Source organism: Helianthus annuus, chromosome 10 (genome assembly GCF_002127325.2).
Source record: "Helianthus annuus cultivar XRQ/B chromosome 10, HanXRQr2.0-SUNRISE, whole genome shotgun sequence".
NCBI lineage: Eukaryota > Viridiplantae > Streptophyta > Magnoliopsida > Asterales > Asteraceae > Helianthus > Helianthus annuus.
Window position 1 is genome coordinate 75,426,209 of NC_035442.2, and position 6,102 is coordinate 75,432,310.

Consider the following 6,102-nt stretch of genomic DNA (forward strand, 5'->3'; position numbering starts at 1 on the left):
ATGAAACGAACTTACTATTTCTGAACGAACTCATTAACTGATCAACCAACTGTGAACTCGCTCAACTTTGTTGTTGACTCTTTGTTACATGCCTTGCAGGATGTTAGGTACTCATGGAGCTTGCACTGGGAGGCGCAGTCGTTGTGGGACATGGACAGTGGATGCCATGTTATAAACATTATGACATTTTGAACTTGATACTTGGGTTTGGGTTTTTCACAATTATGCTTTCGCTAAACAATTGACTAAGTTTTGGTTTGGACACCTTTTATATTGATGGGTTGAACCTTATTTATGTATTTATTACTTACATTGTTCAATATAATTGGTGGCTTGATCCTGGTCAGTCACGCCTCCAAGCGGTGATACTCCGCGTGTGGATTTTGGGGGTGTGACAGATTGGTATCAGAGCCATTGGTTATATTGAACTTGGTTTTTAATAAAGGGAAAAAGTTTTTGTTAAAAACCAGACTATAACCTGTACGGTGCTCTACGATCCACAACGACGTTTCGCTCCACGTGTAAGACTCAACATTTCTAGGTGATATGGTTTATGTTTTATTGCCTACTTGCTAGTTACATAGAACTTTGCTCATGGTATGCTTAGATAAGCGTAGCAACTATCGTTTGAAACACCTGTGTGCTTACTCTCTTCTGTCATCGCACTTACGCGAACCTTTCTCACTCATGTTTCCCTTTTATTATGAATTTCATGAGTGGACGTGTTAACATGACTCAAGCCCAGTTGACGGCTTTGATCAACCAACAAGTCGATGCGGCACTTGCAGCCGCTCAGGCAGGAGGTATAACCTGCCACTATAACTTACTCTAGGATCTCTAGATCCTACTCTCGCGAACCAACACTTGTGCTTAACTTGTTTATTCTCACGCACACAATAGGCCAGAACGCTCAGCCACCTGTATGCACATTCAAGACGTTTATGGATTGTCGTCCTAGCACTTTCAGTGGCACGGAAGGAGCAATTGGACTCCTCCACTGGTTTGAAAAGCTCGAATCGGTCTTCGAGATGTGTGAATGCCCTGAGGCTCGCAGGGTGAAGTATGCCATTGGTACTCTCGAAGGCATTGCCCTGACTTGGTGGAATGCGCAAGTTCAGATGCTAGGGTTGGCGGCTGCCAATGCCACCCCATGGAACGACTTCAAAGAATTGATCAAGCAGGAATATTGCACTCGTGATGACATCCACAAGTTGGAAGTGGAGTTCTTTAACCTGAAGATGACAGGGTCAGAGATAGAGGCGTATACGAAAAGGTCCAACGAGCTGGCCATCTTGTGTCCAACTATGGTGGACCCTCCTATCAAGCGCATTGAGTTGTACCTTAAAGGCTTAGTACCAGAGATTCAAAGCCATGTGACCTCTGCTAACCTTGCTACTATCCAGGATGTTACTCGTCTTGCTCATCGTCTCACAGACCAGGCAGTGGAACAGAACAGGCTGCCTAAGCACATCGGTGCTACTACCACTACCACCCCTGCTAATCCCAGTGACAATTAGTGAAAATGGGACGGGGATTCCAGCAAGGGTTCGACTACAGTTCAGTCCCAGGCACAGCAGCGAAAGACTGATGACTACCAGAGTCCTGGTCAGCAATCTTTGGGTAGTCAGGGGCAGGGTGGATATCGAGGGAACCACCCAAAGTGTAACAGATGCAACAGACACCACAGTGGTCAGTGCAACAGGGAACGTTGTCAGAGGTGTCTCAAGATGGGTCATGAGGCCAAAGATTGCAGGAGCTCACGACCTGCAAATCAGAATCGCCAGCAGCAACAGCAAGCACCGCAGAATCAGCAACGGCAACAGGGCAACAGAGGATGTTTTCATTGTGGCGCTAAAGGTCACTTCAAAAGACACTGCCCACAGTTAAAGCAGAATCAGAATCAAAACCACAACCAAGGAAATGGGAACAATAACGGGAACAACAATGGGGGAAACAATGATAACAACAGTGCTAGGGGTCGTGCGTTCGTGCTGGGTCAGGGTGAAGCCAGGAATGATCCTAACGTGGTGATGGGTAAGTTTCTTCTCGACGACTTTTATGTTACTGTTTTATTTGATTTGTGTGCCGATACCAGTTATGTGTCTCTAAAAGTTAGTCAAATGCTCAAGCGCACACCAACAATTTTAAACACCAAGCATGTCGTAGAGTTAGCTAATGGTAGAAGTCTAGAGGCCACACACATAGTTCAGGGTTGTAATCTTGTCCTCGCTGGTCAGACTTTCTCTATCGATCTCATTCCTATAGTTCTGGGTAGTTTCTACATCGTCATCGGGATGAATTGGTTATCCCAACAGCAAGCAGAGATCCTATGCAAAGAGAAGATTGTTCGTATTCCCCGTTCTGGTAAGGAACCTCTGAAAATTCAAGGTGACAAGAGTGGTGCTGTGGTAGGTATCATCTCCTTTCTTAAGGCCCAGAAGTGTTTGCGAAAGGGCCACACCGCTATTTTAGCACTTGTTACTGACACATCAACGAAGGAGAAGAGAATAGAGGATATTCCCGTAGTACGCGACTTTCCTCAAGTGTTTCCTGAAGATTTACCTGGACTACCACCTCATCGCCAGGTCGAATTCCCAATCGAGCTAGCTCCTGGAGCAGCACCAATAGCTCGTGCACCATATCGCTTAGCTCCAACAGAATTGGAGGAACTATCCACACAACTAGAAGAACTCTTGGATAAGGGTTTCATACGTCCTAGCTCTTCGCCTTGGGGAGCTCCAGTGTTGTTTGTGAAGAAGAAAGACGGTACCTTCCGTATGTGCATAGATTACCGCGAACTCAACAAGATGACCATGAAGAATCGCTATCCACTCCCACGCATCGATGATTTATTCGACCAGTTGCAAGGGTCGAGCTACTACTCCAAGATTGACCCGAGGTCATGTTACCATCAACTGAGGGTTCGAGACGAGGATGTCTCTAAGACAGCATTCAGAACTCGCTACAGCCACTACGAGTTTTTGGTCATGCCATTCGGGCTGACAAACGCGCCTGCAGTTTTCATGGACCTTATGAACAGAGTGTGCAAGCCTTACTTGGACAAGTTCGTTATAGTTTTCATCGACGACATCTTGATCTACTCTAAGAGTCAGGAGGAACACGAGCAGCATCTACGGCTTATCTTGGAACTTCTTCGAACAGAAAAGTTATATGCCAAGTTTTCGAAATGCGACTTCTGGCTTCGTGAAGTCCACTTTCTAGGCCATGTGGTAAACAAGGATGGGATTCATGTTGATCCATCCAAGGTAGATTCGATTAAGAACTAGCCTGCACCTCGCACACCGACAGAAATACGCCAATTCTTGGGTTTGGCGGGTTACTCTAGAAGGTTCATCAAAGACTTCTCGAAGATTGCGCAGCCACTTACTCTACTGACTCAGAAAGGGGTCACCTATCGTTGGGGTGATGCTCAAGAATCAGCGTTCCAACATTTGAAGAATAGACTTTGTAGCGCACCTATTCTCTCATTGCCAGAGGGCACAGACGACTTTGTGGTTTACTGCGACGCATCAATTCAGGGTCTTGGTTGTGTATTGATGCAACGAGATAAAGTCATTGCTTACGCCTCACGCCAACGTAAGATTCACGAAAGGAACTACACTACACATGATCTAGAGCTGGGAGCTGTTGTTTTCGCACTTAAGATATGGAGACATTACCTGTACGGTACCAAGTGCACCATCTACACCGATCATAGGAGTCTCGAGCATATCTTCAAACAGAAGGAATTAAACATGCGTCAACGTCGATGGGTCGAGCTTTTAAACGACTACGAATGCGCAATAAAGTACCATCCGGGCAAAGCCAATGTTGTGGCCGACGCTCTAAGTCGAAAGGATACTACACCTAGGCGTGTACGAGCGTTGCAACTTACCATCCAGTCTATTCTTCCTGTACAGATACGAGATGCTCGGGTAGAAGCATTGAAACCAGAAAACGTCAGGGCTGAAGCCTTACGAGGCTCAATGCAACGATTAGAACAAAAGGAAGACGGCGTATACTATGTAACAGGACGCATTTGGGTCCCACATTATGGAAACTTACGCGAGCTAGTGATGGATGAAGCACATAAGTCTCGCTACTCAGTACATCCAGGTTCGGATAAGATGTACCACGATATCAGAACTACGTATTGGTGGCCTAGTATGAAAGCCCACATAGCAACGTACGTTAGCAAGTGTTTGACTTGTGCGAGAGTCAAATCAGAATATCAGAAACCATCAGGCCTACTCCAACAACCAGAGATACCACAGTGGAAATGGGAACAAATTTCCATGGATTTTGTCACTAGCCTGTCTAGATCTCAACGTGGAAACGATACTATTTGGGTGATCGTGGATCGACTCACAAAGTCTGCACACTTTTTGCCTATCAAAGAAACAGACAAGTTCTCTACCTTAGTAGACGTATACTTAAAAGAAGTGGTTTCGAGGCACGGGGTGCCAACCTCCATTATTTCTGATCGTGATGCGCGTTTTACTTCTGAACTGTGGCAAGCGATGCACAAATCTTTTGGCTCTCGGTTAGTCATGAGCACAGCGTACCACCCTTAGATGGATGGGCAGTCTGAGCGCACTATTCAAACTTTAGAAGACATGCTTCGGGCATGTGTAATCGATTTCGGCAACGGCTGGGAAAAACATCTCCTGTTAGTGGAGTTTTCGTACAACAACAGTTACCACACCAGCATTCAAGCCACTCCATTTGAGGCATTGTACGGGCGTAAATGCCGATCACCTCTTTGTTGGGCAGAAGTGGGTGATAGTCAGATCACGGGTCCAGAACTTATAGTAGACACAACGGAAAGGATTGCACAAATACGACAACGAATGGCGGCAGCTCGTGACCATCAGATGAGCTACGCTGATAAGCGTAGGAAACCACTCGAGTTCCAGGTTGGGGATCGAGTGCTACTCAAAGTCTCACCTTGGAAAGGTGTAGTTCGTTTTGGAAAACGAGGCAAGCTCAATCCGCGATATGTCGGACCGTTCGAAATCATCGAGAAAATAGGTAAGGTGGCCTACAAACTGAACCTACCAGCGGAACTTGGTGGAGTTCACAACGTTTTTCACGTGTCAAATCTGAAGAAGTGTCTGTCAGATGAGACCCTTATAGTTCCTTTGAAGGAGCTCACTATCGACGATCAGTTGCGATTCGTCGAGGAACCAGTTGAAATCACGGACCAGGATGTTAAGGTCCTCAAGCACACCAGAATACCTCTTATACGAGTTCGTTGGAACTCCCGTCATGGCCCATAGTTCACCTGGGAACGAGAAGATCAAATGAAACTCAAGTATCCCCAGTTGTTCGAAAACAATGCAACTACTACTGAGGCTGAAGCTACTACAGAATTTCGGGACGAAATTCCAAATCAACGGGGGGATGATGTGACACCCCAAGAAAACCAGTAAACTACACAACACAACTAGCTTCCTCAGTAACCGCATGCTAAATTTCGGGACAAAATTTCTTTCAAGTTGGGGATAATGTGACAACTCGTATTTCAAACCTCTCTTTCGTACTTTGATGTAACCAGCGAGAATGTTATGTGAATATATGAACTTGATTGATTAATTGAATGTTATGTTATATGTTTATGTGTAACGAATGTATGTATTTAAACGAGCCCAAACGCACAATACTTGGCCGATCGCACAAGCCCATTTGGGCCACACTTTTTGTATCCGAAACCAATGGGCAGCCCATGATGGGTTCGGCCCACTCCTTTGGGTCGCATAATCTCATAAGGAAGGGGGTATACTCTTCATTGTTTGCAAAACACTTTACACACCAAACCCTATTCCCTCTTTCTCTCCTCTCGAAGCCGACGGCAACACCCCCATCTCTCTCTAAGCTTTTGGTTTGGATCATCCTTGTTCTACTTTCTAATTGGTTAGTGTATTACCTTGATTGTATGATTGTTGATATGTTGGCTTACATGTTTTACATGATGATTTAGGGATGTTAGGTGTTTGGTTATGATGTAAAATGTTAAGGTTTAGTGTTCATAATAATCGGCTCACATGTGTACTTGATGATATTCATATGATTCGGATTGCATGATCTAGGTTTAGAACCGAA